Source organism: Saccopteryx bilineata, chromosome 1 (genome assembly GCF_036850765.1).
Source record: "Saccopteryx bilineata isolate mSacBil1 chromosome 1, mSacBil1_pri_phased_curated, whole genome shotgun sequence".
Taxonomy (NCBI): Eukaryota; Metazoa; Chordata; class Mammalia; order Chiroptera; family Emballonuridae; genus Saccopteryx; species Saccopteryx bilineata.
Window position 1 is genome coordinate 185,463,689 of NC_089490.1, and position 23,210 is coordinate 185,486,898.

The 23,210-nt window shown below is 44.4% G+C and overlaps 1 protein-coding gene across 2 annotated transcripts in view; it reads right to left on the reverse strand.

The window, feature by feature from the left end:
• The window catches only part of ARHGAP10 (Rho GTPase activating protein 10), a 294,328-nt gene that overhangs the window by 52,860 nt on the left and 218,258 nt on the right, over positions 1-23,210 (reverse strand). The gene's annotated exons all lie outside the window — the stretch shown is intronic.

Genomic DNA, 23,210 nt, shown 5'->3' on the forward strand with positions numbered 1-23,210 from the left:
CGTAACTGGTGTCTAGTGTTCAACCAAAACCAACAGAGGAAAAACAGTAATAATAATAAGTGACTTAGTTAATATACTGGGAACCCAATGGCACTAGAAATTTTCTACTGCTCACTAAATAAAGGTCTCCCCAATCTACATAAGGTGGGCCTCCCTGGTTACGCCAAGTCTACATCACTCATACATGCGTGGTGTGAACATAAAAACCCAAATTACACAATGTTGTTTCCTGGTGCAGTTTTATCAATTTGCACCTGCAAATGTTTGGAAAATGCAGCGCTCACTCTCCAAAGCCAGAAGAAAGCACGTGCCCAGACATAACTAGGACTTTGGCTTTCATAGCGCAAATGTCTACGAGAATCTCCACTGAGCCGAGAGCCAAGCCGATGAGCTAGAATGTTCTCAGCCATGTCCATCGCTCACATGCCTACCAAAAGCTTGCATTTCAGCAATAAAAGCCTAAAATAACGTTAAAGAAATACAGATACTCTGTGTCAACTAGAAGGCATCCTCCACGCATGACATTCCTTTGTTTCCTCTCTCTCTCCAAAGCCTTCAATATGGGTGTACAACTTCACTCAAGGTTCTTTTTCCCCTCCCTTTTTCACATTTATTCTTTCTAGGACTCAGGCCTCCCTTAGAAGTCACTTGGTCTACACAGGGAATTGTAACAAACACAGAAAGCCTACTATTTGCAGTCCCCAAAAGCCTGGGGACCCACAAGGGGAGGCCTCCCCCTCCAGGGGCTGGCTTGAGCTGTGACAAAAAGCAGGAACCTGCTTCAATGTTAACTATGAGACTTTAAACTGAATATAAGTAAACACATTTAGAATTGACTCATAATCTTTTGAAATTTTCAAGGCAAAAGGCATTTTTCTTTTTTGGAAAAAGTCATTAAGGTAGGCTGGAATGATCATTTCCCTAGAAAGAAAAAATAAGCATGAACCTATTAATTCTCCAAAAGGAAATTTGTGTGAATTTTAATCACATTCAAGAAAAACATCTCCTGGCAGCGTGTATATAATTATATTCATCGGAAACATCTGAAACCTTTTCCAAGTATGTATGCTCTAGGCATGACCTATGTACCTAAGAGATAATGTAACACATCTTTTTTTTTTTCTCTTCATTTTAGCTCTTGTAAAAATAAAATGCCTAAAGCAAAACCATGTTTTAAAGGTGGTCAGTGGTGGAACTTGATGAGAAGGCATATGGAGGAGCAGTTTTCAGCCTTCCTATTCAACACTGCTTCTAAAGTCTATGGGAATAGTTCAGTAGTTGTTGTTGTTGTTGTTGTTGTTGTTTTCTGAAGCTGGACACGGGGAGAGACAGACTCCCACATGCGCCCGACCGGGATCCACCTGGCATGCCCACCAGGGGGCGACGCTCTGCCTACCAGGGGGCGATGCTCTGCCCCTCCGGGGCTTCTCTCTGTTGCGACCAGAGCCACTCTAGCGCCTGGGGCAGAGGCCAAGGAGCCATCCTCAGTGCCCGGGCCATCTTTGCTCCAATGGAGCCTTGCTGCGGGAGGGGAAGAGAGAGACAGAGAGGAAGGAGGGGGTGTGGAGAAGCAAATGGGCGCTTCTCCTATGTGCCCTGGCCAGGAATCGAACCCGGGACCCCTGCACGCCAGGACGACACTCTACCACTGAGCCAACCAGCCAGGGCCCAGTTTTCATTTTTTATTGACAACCTTTATTCCCCCAATTACAATTTTTATATGTTAAAAAAGTGATAACACACTTATGTTCCTTATAGAAATTATGGTAAACACACTAAAAAAAAAAAGCTCTTTGAAGATCAAGTCTTAAAAGGTTAATACTTAGATTCCTAGATTACATGTCAGCTTGGAACTTGCTGACTCGCAGGTAGACGACTATGATTGAAGTGCCCAAATTCAGATTTCCTTCAACTGACCCCATTTCGCCTAGGACCAGCTTTGACAGAAATATTTCCAACAATGATGAATGGTGCAGTACTGATACGTTTAAAAAGCAGCTGCAGAAGTACAGTATGAAATATGTGGGCTTTGCCAACAGCTATGAAAGCCAATGTGGACAGTAAGGCCACCAGCACATGTCATGAGATACTGAGTACACCTACAACAAGGAAGATGCTGGCCCCAATGGCACTCCTCCCTGGCTGGACCACACTAGGGCCTTCTGTTCTGTTCTGTTCTGCTCCACCGTAAGAGGAGAAACAGAAGTATCTCCAGTGGAGTGTCAAAATTCTAGTCTCTAATTCCAACAAGTATGGGGGATTCCCCACACCAACAAGCGATTCTCCAACACCAACTGGGTATCCCACAATTCAACGCAATTCTGACACTCTCTACTTGGACAGAGCCTCAGATCCCATAGGTTAAGGGCTCAGTCCTGACAGGACTGCCCTCACGTAAAGATGCTAGTCACAAACCCGAGCTGTCATATGAGCTTCTGACCACCTGGCTGTAAATCAGAGCTACCCACAGCCCCCTCCTTGGGTTCCATGAACCTGTTGGAGCAGCTCACATGACTCAGGAAAGCCATTTACTCACTAGATTACTGGTTTATTACAAAGGATACTAAACAATATGAATCAACAGACCAGTGAGCTTCTGTCCTTGTGGAGTTTGGGGACTGGCACAACAGCACTTGAAAGCTTTTTGGTTCCCCAACATGGAAGCTCTCCAAACCCCATTCTTTTTGGATTTTATGGAGGCTTCATTACAAAGACATGATTGATCAAATCATTGGCTATTGATGATTCATTCAACCTCCATCCTCTTTCTCCTTCCCCAAAATAGGGGATGGGGTTGAAATTTCCAATTCTCTATTCAGGGTTGGTTTCCCTGGAAACCACCCTGCATCCGTTGGTGCTCTCCAAAAGTTATCTCATTAACATAAATCCAGTTGTAGTGGAAAGGAGCTTGACGTGAATAACAAGACACCTATTTCACCTTTACAGCTCTAAAGTGTTTTCACCGATGACAAGACACCGAATATAACAAAGACGCTCCCATTGCTCTTATTGCTGAGGAAATTACAAGAGTTTTGGGAGCTGTCAACTGGGAACTGTCGATGAAGAACCAAATTTCTATTTCATATTATAAATCATATCACAGAGGATGATCTGAAAGGTGGGAAATTCAAAACAAAGTCATACAACTAAGGACCAGAAAAGAAATCCAACAGGTCACAGTACCAATTCTCATATTCTAAACACACTGTCCTGTGCAAGAGGGAGTCACTGGGTACTGACCCCAGAGGCTCACACCAAGGCTAATGAGTTGAGAATATAAGGTGACATATGTCAACCGAATATGGGGGGGGGGGACCTTCTGAACTGGTTAAATTACACAACTCTCGGGTAAGAAGATTTGGCAGATAACGAACTCCAAGTTTTACAAGGTAAGAGCAGGGGCATTCCAGAAGACGTGCAGACGCTGCACACAGGGATTGAATGGGCTGACTCACGAATCTAGGAGGAAACTGTACACGTAACCCCAAGAGATGGCCTCCCTCACCAAACTACACTGCACACAAAAATTAGCGGTATTTTATCTCTTCATATTCATTTGAAAATATCTCCTAATTTTTGTGAGCAATATAGTTAGCCAGTGACTCACTCTTCCCAATACAGCAGCAAATCTGCCAAGCTGACATGTCACCCTCTTCTGCAGGACAGGGGACCAGTCCCCAATTCCTGGTAACTCTACCAGGCTGAGACCTGAGCCCTCTTCTCTCCTTGCTTCTGGCCGGCGATACTCTGGATTCTGATCATACTGGTGACATGTGGTTGACATATTGCAGGGACAGTCTTAGCTGCTGAAGGAGTCATCTCACCCTAACATTTCTTTTATCCTGGTTTTCTCTTTCCAAAAAAAAAGGTGTCAGATATCAGCATATACGTGAAAAGGCATTGAAAACCATCTCCAGTTCATAAATACAATCATTAAAAATAAAGTCAGCCTTTTTTGGCTCCCAAAATACTAATCTTATCATTCTTCGTGGAGATTTTTTTTTGGGGGGGGGTCAAAGAGCATGGTAATTAGCCTCCTTGATTTATTAAGAGCCATAGCAACTATTTTAACCTTATTTTCCTATATCCTATTATGCAAAATATGTAAACAAACAAAAAACAACAATAACAACAAAAGACCTATACAGGTACTATAGCAGCACTAAGCCTGTTTCAATAAAGGCCACGGAGTCTCACTGATACCTCTAAGCGTGTGTGTTAGGGAGAACGAGAAAGGACGGAGAAAGCATAACCTCAGACACGTGGCTACAGCTTTTAAGTCGCTGCAAAGTGGGGAAATGAGAGAAGACAGCCACCTGCTTATCCTGCACTGTATTTCCATTTTTACCCATTTTATTGTGTGGGAAAAAAATGCAGATAACACATGGCTGTTCTTTAAACACATAACCTTTACAAACATTTCCTTTTGCCCCTAAAAGAACACTCCTCTGGAAGTCAACAGGGAAACAGAATTCACTAAACTAAAACTCACTTTCAGTGAAATAGCGGAGAGTTTCTTCTGCTCACTGCTGTGTAACCCTAACCCTAACCTCTGCAAAGCTTAGTGGAAGTTAGTGGTATCCAACCACCACCATTTCATTATGCTTGTCGTTTTCTGGCTTGGAGATTTGGGCATGGCACAGCAGGAATGAGCAGTCTCAGCGCGGGTCTGTCAGATGGCTGGAGGTGGCTGGGACTGGAGCCACAGGTCTGAGCTTGGTCGTGGTTGTCAGCTGGGTCCCTCAGTTTTGCCTGCCGGAGACTGGGATGACCAAGCTGGTTTTCCACGGGTCTGACACCTGGGATGGGAAGGCTAGAACAACCAGGATCTCACACAGCCTCTCTCAGTGACAAGTGTGAGCTTCCTCACTCATTCTCAGGGTGGCTGGACTTCCTCCAAGGCAGCTAATGTCCCCCAGAAGGAGCATTCCCCCAGGAAGGAAGTGAAAGCTATGTCTCTTCAAGCCATAGTCGCTTCTGCCATTGGCTAGTGCTGAAGCAATCTCAGGGTCCACTAAGATTTAAAGAGAGGAGACACAGAGTCTCACATCTCTATGGGAGGAGTGTGAAAGAATCAGCAGCCACCTTTCATCCGCCACCAAGAGAAACATTTATTTCATTTCTTCATCTGGCATCATGTGTAGGACCGGACGACAGTTTGGATAGGGGCAAAATAACCGTTCCCAAGGTAACTTCGAGATATAAGCGCTTCACAATGAATATAATGTGCTAAACAGTTCATACAAATAGTTCCCTATCACTGCTTCAAGCTTCTGTCACCTGGGCACAAGATGGCCCCACTACGGCTTGTGCACCAGAAAGGAAGGACATGGAAGAACACAAGGAGCTCAAACTCTATGGTAAAAGTTTCTTCAAACTGAAACCTTGAACTGATCTCTCTAGTGGTTTCCAGTTTTATCCAATAGATAATCAAGCTGACAAATATTTTTATACTCTGACATATGAAACTAGGGTATTTGGTTTAAGTATGTGGTTAGTTGACTTCTTTTTTTTAAGTCAAAGAAGAAAACTACATTTGAGCCATAATCTTCTCATCCTGAGAACAATGTTGATGATGATAGTGACACAAAATACTGGAAATTACTGAGTCCCCTCCCCAGTAAGGTACCGTATTTCCATGTATAAGACACTCCCATGTATAAGATGCAACTTTGTTTTGGGGCCCGAAATTTGAAAAAAATGTATTACATAAACTTATTGAACTCAAGTTTTATTCATCATTAAATAATGAGCGCAGACAAGCGAAAACAGTGGGAAACTCAAGTAAAAAAATCTACAACCTTTGTCTAAGACTCACCCAGGTTTCAGACCCCAAATTTTTTGAAAAAGGGTGTGTCTTATACATGGAGAAACACAGTAATCATGGCTGATAGTTTCTTTGATTCCAAGAAAATTTTAAAAGTTGCCTATGCATTTGCCTGTGCATATATATAATATGTATCATACACTATATGTATATTATATATTTTTATATATTATGCATTATATTATATATTTTATATGTAATATATTACATATAGTATACATTATATATTATGTGTAATATATTACAATATTACATGTATAATACATACTGTTACATATTATGTAATATATATGTTTACATATTATATATTACATATATTATAGTATGCATATTACATTACATATATTATATATTGTATACTATACACTATATTATATATATTATATACATAATATATAATTATAATTTTTATGTATGTATGTTAACACACAAAAGATGATGGTAAAGATACAGTTCCAAACCTCAATTTTTAATTATCCATTCAAATATTAACTGAACGCCTATATGCAACACTGTGGACACTGAAAATAAATAAGTGCAAAGTACTGATATATAACAAATGAACACAAATTCAGAGGCTGAAAACAGCATGTTTACTATTACCGTGTATTCTGATTCTTCTATGTAAGAAAGCTCTCAATTATCGCAGTTTCCATGTGTCAGAAGCCCAGGCACGTCTACACCAGGTTCTCTGCTCCAGTCCTCAGCACATGAGACTCTAAGCATGTGTCATTATAGAGGATTCAACTGAGGATGAATCTCCTTCCAAGCTCATTGGGGTGGTTGGCAAAATTCATGTCCTTGCAGTGACAGGACTGAGGGTTCTAGGTTTTTGCTGACTGTGGGCTGGAGGCAGCCCGCAGTTCCCTGCCACGTGGCCCTCCCCACTGCCATTCACAATATGTCTGTTGGCTTCTCGCTGGCCAGCAGGAGAGCCTGTCTCTCCCACCTGCTCCAATGGAGTCTGATATAACAAAACAATCACAAAAGACATCTCATCACCTCGGATTATACTGGTTCTAGAATCAAGTCACAGGCCCCAGTGACACTCCGGAACCTGGGTCACCAGAGGGTATGTCCACCACAATGCAGTGTCAGTATTTACCATTCTACGTCTTTCTTTTAGTAGGCTAAAAACATTTCTTCCTATGGTCATCACAATTTATTTCACCATCTTCCCCACCACTGAGGGCTGTTCCCAATTTCTGTATTGAGAGATACATGTGGCAGTGACTGTGCCCTCCATTTTTGCAAAATTTTGAGGGACTCTCTGTAGAATATTTCATAGCAGAGAGATTGCCTTCAAAACGTAAGTGCATTTCAAGCTTTGCTGACACTGCCAAGCTGTGTCATAAAGGCTGCTCTGATCACACCCCCACCAACGATGTGTAAGATCACTCATTTCCTCTCAAAGTGACTTCCTGTCACGTCTCTCAGTAGAATGTTACAGCTTCCTTCACATACGTGTTCTCCATCTCCTGATTTAGGTGTACACCCAGGTGATACAGGCTTACACTCAGGTAATTTATCTTTCAGGTGGCGCTGATAACAGGGCCCATTCTCCCATCGTATTATCTGATTCTGGCTGTGTATGAGCAAGCTATCGGTTCTGGTAATTACTTTCAATCCTTCATCCCAAAGAATCCTTCTAGTGCAGGGGTCTCAAACTCAACTCAGCATGTGGGCTGCAGAGCAAGATCACAGCCGTTCGGCGGGCCGCACTAGGTCTACAAAAGGCAACTGTTACGCAACACTTTTCTCACTGCAGTTGAAAACAAAAAAAAATCAGTACAACAAGCACAATCGTACATGCAGTTTACTCAGTGTCACAAAACGACCAGAAACTAGTTCGCATCACAACTGCTGTTAACTAAGCTAATATCTAGCTAGGATGCTAGAGAAATGAAAAATACAAGTAGGCCCCTAGGCTTACTTAATTTTATCCAAAATATTTTGAACTTCATGGATTAGTCTGTGAGCCGCACAAAATTGTTCGGCGGGCCTCATGCAGCCCGCGGGCTGCAAGTTTGAGACCCCTGTTCTAGTGTAACTATTGGTTCTTCACGCTGATTTCTTGGGTTATCTATGTATACAATCACATTTCTAAATAATGCAAAAATTTCCTCTCCAGTTTTCATATAATTCTTTTTCTCTCTCTCATTTCTTGACTAGTAATTCCAGGACAATAATTAGTAATAGTGAGCTGAGTCACAATTTTAGCATTTTAAGCATTCCAACCACTAAACAGGATACTAACATAAAGGTTAAAATATTTTTTAATCATTTTAAGGAAGTATCCACAATTTCTGCTTTATTAATGCATGGTATTAGGAATTCTGTAAATTTTGCCAAGAGCTTTTAGGCAAAATTTTCTCCTCCCACTTACAAATATGGTATATCATACTAATGTATGTCCTTCCATTGAGTCACCTTTATATTTCAGGGATGAACTCAACTTAGATTGAAATATTATACTGTTGAAGTACTGCTGTTATTTGCTCATATATTACTTTAGATCTCTGCATAAAATTCTTAAATAAAATTGAATTACAACTTTGTTTCTGACAGGCTTTGGCATCAGTGCCCTACTGGAGTCATAACAAAATTTTGAAGTTTTTCTTTACTTTGCTATGACCCAGTTTAAATACCAACAGATGTAACTGTTTCTTCCAAATTAAAAAAAAAATTCTCCTGTGAAATTATCTGAGCCTGGTGCTTTTCTGGAAAATGTACGGTCGCCCTTTTAAAATTTTCTCTGATTCTTTCATTATCATTAGTTCCCTCATCTCATTCAGATTTTCTCAATTCTGTGCACGGTATATCCATGGCTTATTATTTCCATATTGGTTTCTATTTATGCAGAAGCCTTCTCGTCACCCCCTTCTTCCTTGACTCGCCTGCCCAAGGAAATGTGTACTTTATTTATGCTCCTCAACCCACCAAAAATGTAAGAAATATTTATAAAAAATTTTTTTTGAAATTTTTGTATTTTTCTGAAGTTGGAAACGGGGAGGCAGACAGACTCCCGCATGCGCCCGACCGGGATCCACCTGGCACGCCCACCAGGGGGCGATGCTCTGCCCATCTGGGGCGTTGCTCTGTTGCAACCAGGGCCATTCTAGTGCCTGAGGCAGAGGCCATAGAGCCATCCTCAGTGCCCGGGCCAACTTTGCTCTAATGGAGCCTTGGCTGCAGGAGGGGAAGAGAGAGACAGAGAGGAAGGAGAGGAGGAGGGTGGAGAAGCAGATGGGCGCCTCTCCTGTGTGCCCTGGCCGGGAATTGAACCCGGGACTCCTATACGCCAGGCCGACACTCTACCACTGAGCCAACTGGTCAGGGTCTTTATAAAAAAATTTAAAACAGCCTTTTTTCTCTTTTCTAATTAATTAATGTCACCTTTTATATAATCTTACAAAGGAGATATTTTATCGCTTCATATTCGTTTTGAAATATCCCCTAATTATATTTTCTTCCAACTTGCAGGGAGCAAATGGGTAACAGCTTAACTTATTTCATTCTTTCCAGCTTAGCTATTCAGTTATTTAAAGCAATAAACTTCCTGGAGAACGTAAGTTTTGCCCTATCCTTTCAGTCTGATATGTGTATTTTCATCATGATAATCTGTAATATTTATTTCTATTTTGACCCATAAATCATGAAACCTTTACAATGTCCAGATAACCAGGGACTTTTTTTCTTTTTCTTTTTTTGGCTTCTAATATCGCTGTTGTTAATTTCTAGTTAGAGTACTGCAGATCACAAAAAGTGTTCTGTATTATTTCTGCAGTTTGAAATTTGGAATTTTTCTTTGTGGCCAAAAATAGACACTCAAGACTTATAAACACTGATCTTCTGAGCTGCTGTAAGAAAACATGAGGCAACCAGATGTCTCCTTCCAGTGGAATTTTTCCTTTCCCGCAAAAATCCACTAACCGAACCACATTCTGTCTCTATATGAACGATTCTGAAAGACTTAAAATTCAGAACTGACATTTCCTGAAATTCAGTGACCATGTTGACCAGACTGAAGCCTCGCTGTAATTCAGTGATCATGTTGATCAGACTGAAGCCTCGCTGTAATTCAGTGATCATGTTGATCAGACTGAAGCCTCGCTGTAATTCAGGAATGACGCTCTCTGCTCCAGCACTAACATTATTTGTTCTGTGTATTTGGTGTAGTATTCCCATGACAACAGTGTCCTGTGATAGGTCATCTTTGCCCTCCATGTCTACTGGTTTCTCTCACTTCTTTCATCCGTCTTTTCTGTTCATTCAATGTGGCTGTTTCATCAGTAAGGCTGATTTGTTGTTCAACTTTTGTTTCTATTCATTTCTATTTTTAATTTGTTTGGAAATGTTGTTTCAGGTGTCAGTCTGTTGTCTTGGCTCAACAAGCACCTTTTAAAAAAATCCTCTTTTAATCACTTTATTTTTGAACTCCCATTTTACTGAATAAATATTTAGTTCTTCTATGGAGATAAATTTCAGTAAGTTCATTGATTCTCTTCCTTAGATCAGTTTTTTCTCCCAAAATAGATGCTTTGTTCACACTTGCATTTCTTTCCCTCCCGCTGCAAGACATTCCCATTGACAACACGCTGGATATTTTGGGTTGGTTGGTGTCAGTTATACTGAGACCTTAAATGGGCAGCTTTGTCAACACTTTGGATTCACGCCACTCCACTAGGGGTGACATCTGGACTCTCTCCGCATGCTCTGGATGTCTGTTTCCTTCTGTGCACTACAGGGACTCCTGCCCCCAGTTCTGTGCACTACAGGGACTCCTGCCCCAGTTCTGTGCACTACAGGGCCTCCTGCCTCCAGTTCTGTGCACTACAGGGACTCCTGCCCCCAGTTCTGTGCACTACAGGGACTCCTGCCCCCAGTTCTGTATCCTGAGAAGATGGCGCAACCGTCTGCCAGGGCGGTCATGATGGAATACCACAGACTGGGTGGCTTAAACAACAGAAATCTATCTTCTCCCAGTCCTGGAGGCTGGATGCCTGAGCTCCAGAGCTGCAGGGCTGGTTTCTTCTGAGGCCACTCCCCTTGGCTTGTAGATGGCACACCTGTCGCTGTGTCCTCACATGGCCTTTCACCTGAGCATGCGTATCTCTGATACCATTTTTCTTTTCTTATACGGACAGCAGTCCTATTGAATTAGGACTCCATCTTTATGAGTCCATATAACCTTAATCACCATCTTAAAGATCACATCTCCAAACAGAATCGTACTGAGAACTAGGGCTTCAATACACACATTTTTGAGGGATTGCAATTCAATCCATAAACAAAAGGTTTGGGGAGACCAAGGACGCAGCCTGGGCTGTCTGCAGCCCGGTCTCTGACAGGAGCTCCTCTCTGTGCTTTCGCCAAAATGCCACATCCGTGTCTGCCCCCCCTGCCTGCGCTGTATACGACGCCAGCGGAGGCCTGGCCCTTCAGCCCCTGCCAGGAGCTTCTGTCCTAAGGGGCCAACTTAGCAACCACTTCTTATCATTCTACAGACAGAAGAAAACCAAGAAGAAGAAAAACAAACAAACAGGAACGCATAACTTCGAGATGCTCAAGTTGGACGTTACCAGGGCTGAAAATGACACCCCCCCTCTACGGGTTCCTTTTCCCACCTTCCTCTCTTACAGAAGCTCTTAACTTAGTGTTGGTTTTGAGGCTTTCTTTCTGACACAGTCCTTGCTGGAGATCGCTGGCCCTGGGCTGTCTGGGAGAGGGGGCCACTCCTGTGCCGTCACCCCTCCTCTGACAGGAGCGCAGGGTGGCGGGAGGAGCTCCTACCTTCGTGGAAGAGTCCCCACTTCACCGGAGGTGGCCCACACCATCCCCTCCACCTCCCTCCATGGGGGTAGTTCATGAAGACTACACATGCACCTGCCCCAAATTCTCCAAGGGGTAAAAACAGAAACTGGTTCGAGAACCACTGATCTAGAGCAATGGAACAGGAAAGCAGCCACGAATGGGAAACGACAAAGAATCAGAAACAATGTATAACAGTTTGGGTTCGCCTGAATAATAAAGTCAGGTAGAACAGTTTAAGTCCCACGGAACCTGGATAAAGCCACAGCAGACTTCTCAGAAAGTTCCAACTGCGAATGTGTACCTGGCCCTGAGCATCGTGAGAAACAGTCCTACAGGCATCGGGGGGGATAAAATGATGAAATGCAAAGAACAGTCATCATTCCAAGAACATTTCCACGACAATCCATCAGGAAGTACAGCTAGCTTCCTCTGCGCTTATTAGCACATTAATGACCTAATTCCCTCATCAAATTCTGAAAGTGATGACTGATCGTAGTGGGTCATTTCCCCTATTTGCACCCAAACAGAAATAATTTCTAGAGAAGTCAAGTGTTTGAAGCCTTCCCTGGAGAAAGAAGGTCTCCACTTTTACTTACTGCAGAGGGAGGGAAAGAAAAACAATTACAAAAGGGAGGGGGGGAGGGCAGAATCTACATATAAATAAACTCCACCTTCAATATAAAAAAAAAAGCAAAGTTGATTCAGCAACAAATTAAAGAGAACAGGAGGTAGATTTTAAGAATAAGACACTAGAGATTAGGACCCAGATTTTGTGTGAGTGCCTGATGTGCACTGTTGCTTTAGAAACCTATCTAGAATTACGACCATTTACAGAGGATTATAAATCTTCCTCCATATCTATTAATCTGGCCACATTAGAGATTTGGTTTGGCACACCCGACAGCCTGCAGCCCATGTGCACTTTTGGTAATTAAGAATAAGCAATAAAGATGACAAAGAACGCACCAGCTGTGCGGTGATTAGTAAGAAATTCGTTGTGCGCACAACCAGGCTCTGGCATGCGGGGCTCTGGTGACTATATAAAGCTCATGACTTGATGAAATCAAATACAGAGATTTCCTTTCTCACTCCCACACATCCCAGCAGACACACATAAGCACTTCTGTGCAACTGAAACTTGGAACTATTCATGTAGTAATATTGACTGAAACACTATGCATCATTTAAATTAAAAAAAAAAAGAAAAAGAAATAGAAAAGGTCTTGTTTTTCTTGGGACCGTAGAAAGACCAAAAGAAACTTTCTAACTGTGTGGCTTAGCTGCCTGAAATCCTTTTTGGAACAAGTCAGGCTGTAAATGAAGAAAGAAGGCTATGTGACCTTGGGGTCAATTCATTTTGACCCGCCAAGATGCAGTGTCCTGCATTTATCCAGAAACTGTACTACCCACCCTTTCGGTATCGGCTGGCAGATTTCATGGTTTGTATGACTAGTGCTGGTCAGAGTCTGCAAGACTAGGGGTTCAGGAAGCCCTCCCCAAGTGCCTGACCTCCTCCCTCCGTAGACAGGAACGCTGAGTACAAGGAATCTTCCATTTTATAATGACATCCTTTATACACCCTGCAGGTCTCGCTCACTGCTGTGAATGGAACAGACGAGGATCTTCTGAAGAAACAACCAAGTTGATTCACAAAGGGATGTCTAGTACATTTAAGCCTTTACAGTGTAGAGCTGGTCTGAACCTGGCTTTGGACAACGAAAGCTAGTGGTTTCTCATAGATCAAAATCCTAAAATACCATCTTCAGCCCATGGTACGAGATTTCCGCTGTGGCCGAGTTAGTTGTCTTTTTCACTAAACACTGAACTTCTCAATAGCAAAATGTCCTTTCTTTTTTCCTGAATTGTTTTGAATTTTAGTACAGGGTATGCAGGAACAGCTTAATAGATATTTACTGACTGAATTAAGAATTACATAAAAAAAGGGGACAGACACCAAATATCAGATCACTTAACTTTGATAAGGAATAATTTCAGATATATATGGATACATACAATAGCCACACACACACAAAGGGTTGGGGAAAAGCAGGTTTACAGTTTCATATGGAAAATAATACAAGAAAAATAACAACACAAGAATAAACTCTGTTTCACATACAACTGTAAACCTACTTTTGCCCCACCCTGTACATACATGTATAGAAATAAAAATAATATAACGAACGCCTAGGTGCACAGCATTCATGCAGCCACACCACATCAGCCGCACCCCGTGACCAGCCTGAGCTCCCCTACATTCCCAGACTGTCCTGACGCAGAGCAGGCGCAGCACAGTGCTTTGGGAGGCTCTGGGCGATCGGGTTCCGCTCTGCCCTGAAATTCTAGATCCCAGGCAGCTGGTCTCCAATAAGGAGTCCTTCAACATCATTTCATCATGACATTGATAAGATGCTGTGGGGACTTAACTCTTGTTTATATCGATTAGCCCATGGTAAAACTGGTTTCGTCACCCGTCATACTGCTCACAGTCACAGACCCTCCTGACACTGGCGACACTAAGCGGGGACTTACTGTACCTCTGTGGTGACAAGCACACACAGTACTGCCTAAAGACAGACAGAATTCATGGCTACCTGGTCAAGAGAAGGCCTGTGACATGAGCAAAAGTGAAAGCCACATACTTCCTAAATTGCTGCACAGTAGGGTACTTTTATTTTATTTTGCATTTCTCTGAAGTTGGAAACAAGGAGGCAGTCAGACAGACTCCTGCATGCGCCCAACCAGGATCCATCCGGGATGCCCACCAGGGGGTGATGCTCTACCCATCTGGGGCGTTGCTCTGTTGCAACCAGAGCCATTCTAATGCCTGAGGCAGAGGCCACAGAGCCATCCTCAGCACCCGGGCCAACTTTGCTCCAATGGAGCCTTGGCTGTGGGAGGGGAAGGGAGAGACAGAGAGGAAGGAGAGAGGGAGGGGTGGAGAAGCAGATGGGTGATTCTCCTGTGTGCCCTGGCCGGGAATTGAACCTGGGACTCTTGCACGCCAGGCTGATGCTCTACCACTGAGCCAACCGGCCAGGGCCACAGTAGGTTACTTTTAGTATGACCACTAAAGATACTAAAATAAAAGAGAATCAACAACTGTAAATATCTACATGCGAAGAAACCATGACCTTGAGATTGAGAAATGGAAGACGGTGTTCGTACTGGGTGGTGAGCTCACCTAAGAAATACTGATGGAAGGCTATAGATAGTTCTAAAACTTTTCATAAAAATGCCTTGTAGAGAAAAATCCAGGAAGGTAAATGAAGGAAGGAGCAGAGTTGCGGGGCGTCAATGCCACCCAGATACTGCGCAGCCCAGGCTGGGGGCATGGGGTGGGTGGGGCCGTTTTAGGCAGACACAGAGTAGTGAGGGCAGGGCCACGTGGCAGCTCCTGGTCCCCGAGAAGCCACGGACCCGAGGGCAGCACTCAGTAAAACCTAAGGGCGAAGAGAGACATTATTCCTGCCTGTACGGGGTCACTCCCCAGGAGAAATGGACCAACTGGAACATTAAACACAAGGAGGGCTTTTGAGAGACTTTCCACCCTGTGCCAAATCCATCCAGCATAAGGCGACAGTCCTGTAACTTACCTACCCAGACCCGTCTGCGCACCCATGCTCCCCAGGAAAACCTACCCTGCCCTTTGTGATAAGGCTGACGACGTACGAAGCAAATGAGAATGAATCCCAGTGACAGAGAATGTCACGCTCATGCCAGACCCTCTGGCTCCTCACAATGGCAGTTAAAAGATGCCCCGTGAGAAAAAACACAGCAGGCCTAGAGGGCCCTCCTTAAAAAGATCTCCTTGCAGAGTCGACCCCTGGTTGGCATGCAGGGACTTGTTTGGTAACCAGTTCTCTAAATATATACAGTATAAAGCATGCCCTTAATGGTAAGGATGCTCACCTGTTGCCTAAACTGTACAGAAATGCACCCGTGCAGGCATTATGCAGAACACCTGCTCTCCACCTGGGAATCTGGCCCTTGGGCACACATCCAGTGAAGGGTGCCTATGGGACTACCTCCAATAGGCCCTCGGTCTCTAATGGGCTTCCTTGACCAGAAACATCACATACAAAGTGCTGCTTTATCGGGGCTGGGGGAGGAGTTGCTCTGCGTGACCCCTCAGGAACAGGGGAGCATAAATTAGCCGGATGACACCTCCACCCTACCCCACCGCCATGCTGTCTTCTCTGTGTCCTCACTATGTCTCCAGGATATATCTAGGCGCCTGTTCAACCAGTCGCCGAGTCCTGCTAGTCTATCAGCAAATCTCCAAACACAACAGTGGTCCTGAGGACCTGGCAGACCCAGAAAAACAGGCACTACACTTAACAGGAAGATTTCTAGTTCACAGAGTAGTCATTTCACCCTGCCGTGGGAACTACAGCGGAAATCAGAGGGTTAGTGGAAGTCTGGCAGAAACGACACTGTGAGGACCGCTGTGTGCAGAGCAAAGGCTGTCAACCCTCAGCATAGCCATTTCCTGGCTAGTATTCACAAGTCAAAGCGCTTGGTAGTTTGCGAATTAGTGGTTACCGTTCTCAAGATGTAGTAAGATGAGATCCAAGTGTGTGGACAGGGATCAGGTACCACTAAATTCTGCAACGGTGCTTCAGAATGGTTTTAATCTCAGGGACATTGAGAAAAATTCAGATGAGATCATGAGGTTGCACTGTGAAGACCCGCCCTGGACAGAGGTGTCTTCTTCAAACTGGCCCTAGGACATTCCCTGCCCCTTCACCGCACAGGCGGAATGCCAGCGCGTCTTGAAGTAATGGAAAGTGGCCATCTTTCCTTATCTAAGCAGAATGCCTTTCACTGGCGGCTCCTACGTTCCTTGTTCAAACTGAGCAAACAGTATTTCAGCAAAAGGTTGCTTTGGTGGCTGGCTCCAGGTGGGGAACGGCATCTCTGATGGAACAAATTGTGACTCTAAAGTGAATGACATCTTTACCTTCTCCCCTCCCAGTTCCTGTGCAGAAGTATGGAAAATACTTCAACAGCCAAAGACAAGAAAGGCTGAGCCCGAAAGGATGTTCTGGACCCTAACTTCTCCTGGATTATACTACAGCTCTTGGTTTCTCCCATGCTTGTGGGTTCCTGACCTGGGAGTCCCAGAAATTCCTAAAATTCGATATACCGTATTTCCCCATGTTGAAGATGCACCTTAATTTTGGGGCCTAAAATTTGAGGAAAAAGAAGTATTACATAGTTATTGAACTCAAGTTTTATTCTTCATAAAATTCATACAACTCCTCATCACTGTCAATCCCATCCATTAGCTTGTCCTCATCTGTGTCTGATGACGAATTGCTGTTTTCAACAATGAGAGCAAAAACAAGTGCAAAGAAGCGGGGAATGCAAGTAAAAATATCTATAACCACTGTATACTACGCACCCACTTGTTAGACTGCAAGTTTTTTGAAAAAGGGTGCATGCACCTTATGCATGGAGAACTATGGTACAGCTCTTTAAGGGTACACAGCAGGTCCTCAAAGAACATCATTTCATCCAGTCTTACTTGGTTATAATGTTGATGAGATGCAGTAGGAACTTAACTCTTGTTTATATCAATTAGCCCCTGGTAAATCAGTTTCATTATATGTCTGTCCTTTTGCTTAAAGTCACAGAACCTATCAAGAACCTTAGTAAGGAGTTACTGTATATAATATACTATTTTCTGGGAATGGGACCCAAAACTTCCATTAAACTTTCAAAGTGGGTCCTAATGCATAAAGCTTCAAACTGATGGCTCCAGAGAGAGGAAAAGGATGTCAGACGCGAAGTGGACTTTAAAAGGCTAGTGACTGACTGACTGGCAGACCAGAGAAGCACCCACGCAGGAGACGGGGGAGTGCAGCGGGGGGGCACGCACACACACGAAATGGGCATGCATATACAACAGGAAACCAAGTGACAGGAAACAATTACCCCCCACACACACACCCTGAAAAAGAAAACAGAAATTATGTGTGAGTTGAGAGAAAAGCCATTTCCGGTCTGTGAAGAGAAAACTGATGAAGAAAGTTAAAGACATTCTAGCCATAAAACGGTGGGAACACTGCCACAGGTTTGGGTTTGGGGGGCTTTGAAAGCCCGGTTCCCTTTAAAATGATGCTGCTCAGACACACTGAGCTGTTGGCATAGGAGTCAGGTCTAGGCAGCAGCCAGCCTTCCGGACATGCAGGAGCTGGACTGAAACACAGACTAAGCTGGATTACTGCAAAGTCAATGCACAAACTGTGAGTCTGCAAACCTATCAAAGGGCAGGTACTCTGCACTCTGTACTCTCTCAGCCTGCCTGAGAATGTTGTGGCGGCAACCAAAACATGATCAAGTTGACATAAGTCAAAATGGATTTATTAAAAGGCAATCAGCGGGAGGTGGAATGAGCTAGAACTCAAGACCGCTCTAAATCATTCAGTCGAGCCCACAAAACATCAACACGCAATCTCCATTACTCGCCTCTGCATTTTCGAATCCTTCTCTGCCCACTGCTTCCCCTCCCCTCCCCGGCCCTCCCTTCCCCTCCCCTCTCCTCCCCTCCCCTCCCCAGCCCTCCCCTCTCCTCCCCTCCCCTCTGCCCCAAGCCTGGGGACAAGCTCACAGTAACCGGCTGAGTTTCTCCACATCCCGACTCCCAGTCTCCAAAAGAGAGAAAGTGATTCAGCCCAGATTCCTGTGTGACTCTTCTTATCATTTAGCTGTCTCTGGTCAGCAGATCTAAGGAGTGTGACACTATGGTTTAAACACCTACAGGAGGGTTCTTCTCCCCAGGGAGTTCTCAGAGGGGCTGGGCTGTCTCCTAGGACCTGTTTGTGCTGAATGACACTAGGCTCTACAGTGGAGGGGGGTAAGAGAGGTAAAAGGAGAAGAAGCTGTGAGGTCAGAGTCTAGAAAAACAGCCTTCTCCAGCCTTGCCTGTCTGCAAAATAGCAGAACATCTTTCCAGGAAAAGAGAAGGAAAAAAACAAACAAACAAACAAAAAACTTTTCTCTGCAAGTACCCTAGTGCAGTGCAAATTATCACTGTATAGACTTCAACATCATACATACTATATTAATATAATATAATCTTTTGTCATTTTTAATTCCACAGTTGTTGCCAAAAGCACGCAGCTTGTTTTCAATACCTTAGCTAACAGTACAGGAAAATCATTTGAAGTAATCCTGAAATGATACTTCATGTTTTTATCTTCCCACTTACACTATTTGGTGTAATTTTAGATTTCTGAAAATATATGTGAGACATCAAAATATTTTTATTTCTGGTCATTCAGTCCAATCTGCATATATTCCAGATCTGTGGTTTCTGGCGGTCCAGGCTTTCAGACAACCTCGAAGACAAAGCCCGCCACGTAGCCATTTAGAATGGAAGGAGCAGCCGCCTGCTGCTCAGTCCACAGCTTCTCAGCGCCCCCTCCAGGGGCTGACCGTCCCGGAGCTCAGTCCCAGCGCTGCCGTGTACCAGCCTGAGACTGCGGGAAACATCGCAGAAGGAAGCTTTATGAACAAAAGGATCATCTTCCTCCTCATGTGTAGTCCTGTGAACAGTGCTGAGGGCCAAGCTCCAAGCACTGGGCTTCGCTCTGTCTTTGTGGCTTTGCATTTCCCAGAGACGTGGGCAGCGCAGGTCGGCGTGGATCAGACCTCACAGGTCTGCGACCTTTCCCCTAACTCCTCCATCCCAACTCCAGTGTGAACACATTCTCATTACTAAAAAAATCATGATGAAACCCTTCCTTCTATCGAATCAAAAACTCACCTCTTGGCAAGTTCTACTGACTTGTACCGAATAGGCTTCCATAGACAACAAAGGATAAATCCAGTCCCCTTTACATATTGCTGCTCCTCAGTTTTCTTGGGACAGTCTCAATGCTTTCTCCAAGCTAGACACGTTAATACTGCAGAATGAGAGACCCATCTCCACATTTCGGTTTGTCAAACCATCTCGTCCCCGGGAGAACACTACCTACCTTCTACAGAGCCACGTGGCAGCTCAGAGCTGACACTCCCAGTGCTGTCACTCAGGACAAGAGCAGAATTGGGCAACGTCATTATTTTTTTCTGAGACTCTCCTTAGAAGATGCAGAAAGGATGGTAGACGCTTTTCTGTGTTTTTAAGCACAGAATTTAAGTTTTAAAACACTCTAGGTAATGCAAGGCCCTGCTGAGAAAAAGACAGCTAAGAGCAAAGTGTCTGTGGCTACGTCAAAGGTCAAAGAGGCCAACGTCAATGAAAACTGGAAGAATTAAAAAAAAATAAAAACACTCTCAGAAAACTGGTCAAATAGTGTTGTCTTGACTTCTACACTGAACAGTCACCCCTCAGGCAGACGTAAAGCTTTGAGAAACTTTGGACTTTTATTGTTGTGCTGTTGCTGGAAGACATTTTTCTCTCACATGAAAATGGGCGCTGCCTAGCAACCCAGGGCCAGCGAAGCTGAATCAGGGAGCATTGTAGGTTGGGTTTGTTTTCTTTTTTTTTTTTTAAGAGCTTCCCTTTACCCATTAGATGACAAGCACACCCTAACTGGAAGGTTCCCCCATACTATGGAAGGAAAACGTTGCACACCCCTCACTGAGGCCTCCTTTACGTGGAAGGACGGCAGAGACCAACCTGCAGAAGACGGCGAGGATGGTCGCTGTGTGTGCAGCCACAGGAATGGAGAGGGGCCTGCCCTGTCCTGAAAACAGTCCGCATGTGGCCCCTGCTGAGCTGCAAGGCGGGGCGGAGAAGGAAATCCACTCCACCACCCAGCACTGAGCCTGAGGACAGGGACGCACCTTTCTAGCTTTCCGCAAAGACAGGTGGATGGAGGTGGACACGGTGGTCCCCAGGCTAACAAGGGAGACTAACGGGATGCACTGCGGGTGCCCTCCTGCATGTGCCCCAACTTCACATTCTGCGGATTACACGGGACACCTGCTGGGAAACACACAGGCCCTTCTCACCTTTACTCTTTCTAGACCCTTCTGTGACCGGAGGACACTGGCTAGTCAAGGACAAGGACGTGGCAAGACGTGACAAAAAAAGGAAAATCCCAGCGTACTGAAGAAGCCGTGAAGCAGGACCACGTCGCCAGCCTTTTCCACAGAGTGTGGTCATCACAAACAGCCTCCGTTTTCACCCCAGGAAAAACGAGACAGACTGCCAGAGAACCCACTTCAAAGGCTAAAATACTTCTTTTGGCAAAATTATTAGAATCCCCCTCGAGGAAAAGATTTAGATAAATAAAATGCAGTTGTCCCTTGGCACCCGGTGGCCCGTAGAAACTATAATAATAAAGGCTAGAAAAAAACCTCAGGGCCCACTGACCATCAGACTATCGATGACCATCAGAGCACACTGAAGACCACAGAAAGCTAAGATCCACCCAGAGCCCCACATGTGGTATGTCACAGTGAAAATCCAATTAAAATCCTTAACAAGATAAACACAATCTGGATTATAATTATATTCTTAGAGGTATTATGTAAAGCGATTTGGTTCAGAATTAATAGTATATACCTTTCCTTTGCATAAACTGCCAATTTAAGTATTAACATGAAGGCAGGCAGCTATTAAAAGAAAATGATCCTGATGTTAATGCTTTCCGTGATGGTCCTCAAACGTTTTTCAGAATCGTCAAGGGCTCTCGGGAGTTGGGGGAGACACGCGTTACAGACAAGGAGCTAACGGGTCATGGGAATCTGAGAGCGATGAGCAAGCTGCACACAACTCAGGCTGCTCTGTTCTCCCGCCCCTCATGTCTATTCTCACCCTTCTTCCTGTATAGTCTCCCATCATATGGGGGAAATGCAAAAAGACACCGATACTTGTTACCATTGCCCATTCCTGAACACTCACTGAAGCCCTTACAAGCTGGTTTCAGCCCTGGCCCCCGACAGACACCGAACTCTTGGAGAGGACGTGCCATCTGCTAGCCCTCATGTCCTCCCACCTTGGGACAGCATCTGGCATCACCGGCAACGCCCCTCAACAACCCTGACACTGAACTTTCCTTGCATTTCTTCTGGCTCCACTTTTATGACTAACAGATCTCGGTGTCCCCTCCCCTAGTGATGAACAGCCAAGCTTTCCAGGACTGTGTCCTTTCCGCATCACTTATAACACCACCCTCAGATGCCCCGCAAGTCCAGTCCCCGCGTTCTGTCTGGCCAATGTCACAAAATGATGCTGCCCAGCCTCTACCTCCTCATTCTCATACCAGGCCCTTCACCTGCACCTTGGGACCTCTCTCAGGTCTTTTATTCCTCTCCTTCCCATTGCAAACCTTGATGCCAAAGTAGGCTCCCGGCAGCAGTTTACATGAAAACCACGACAGGCCCTGCTACCTATAAAATTAAATCCCAAAGTCCTCGGATGGCACTCTGAACCTAACCTACACCTGGCCGGAATTCCCAATCTCCTTCAGTCACTCGCCCAGGTTCCAGCAGGAGCTTCATTTGCAAAAAAACAAATAAAAAACAAAAAACAAACAAACCACCTACTCTCTGTATTTGTCTGATGACATGGTTCTCTACACCTGAAATGTCCTCTTAGACTATCCCCGCCTGCCTGTTCACACTCCCTTCTAAAACCAGTTCAAATCACTATTCAGGACACTTTCTCGTCCTCCCACACTTGGACGGACTCCATCTAAAGTCTCACTAGCTTGTCTCTGTCTTGCTAAGAGTTCTTGTTCTCTACTGCCTCTTGATGTTACTGTTGGGACACTTCTTTCCCCTACTGGCCTCCCGGTCTTCCTTCCCCCAAATCTCACACACCATGTCTGACTCAAAGCAGGCACTGTACTAAATGAACCCGTAACATGTACGCTTTGAGAACAAAACGTATGCAAAACTCACAACTTCTAAGGCACAGTCCCAACTTCAAACTCCCTGGGACCCTCACAGTACCTTCGCTACCTGGGAAATCCGATTTTCTGGTTTGCAGAGGGGAAGACCTTGATATTTTTGGCCCAAGAACATTGCTTTTAAAACAACATCTTAATGTATTATGTGGAAAGGAAGCCAAAACACATGGATTAAGTTTCCCAGAAAGTGCATATGGATTTTATGAAAACAGCAAAGAGGCTAGGATAAAATGTAACCTCCAAAGCAGATTCACTGGGGGTCTTTTTCTAACTCCAAAATGAAAGGCAAAGCTTTCTTGCTTTAATTACATGCTGAAATTTTCGTCTTCTGCGTTGGGGATTTTCCTAGTTGTCAACACTGTCCACATTCCTCGGAGGGAAAGTCAGAGGGAAAGAACACATCTTCCTTTCAGCGTGATGTTCCCTTCACAGACGCTACCTGGGTCTCCTCCTTCCCTTTCCCCTTTCGCCTCCTTTCCCTATTAGACTTTTTTCTCCCTTCCTCACAAGATTATTCTTTTTTAACCTCCCCTGTCCTTACTTCCTCTCTTTCTTTTCATTCTGAAACACTATAAGGATCTCTATCCCTCCTTCACCACAGGCCAGTCTTTGGGTGGTATATGTGCATCTGTTGTCAAGGAAACCAGTGGTTCATAGGGGGCGTCCACACGTTTTTCCGGCCCAACCACCCTTGTTAGCAG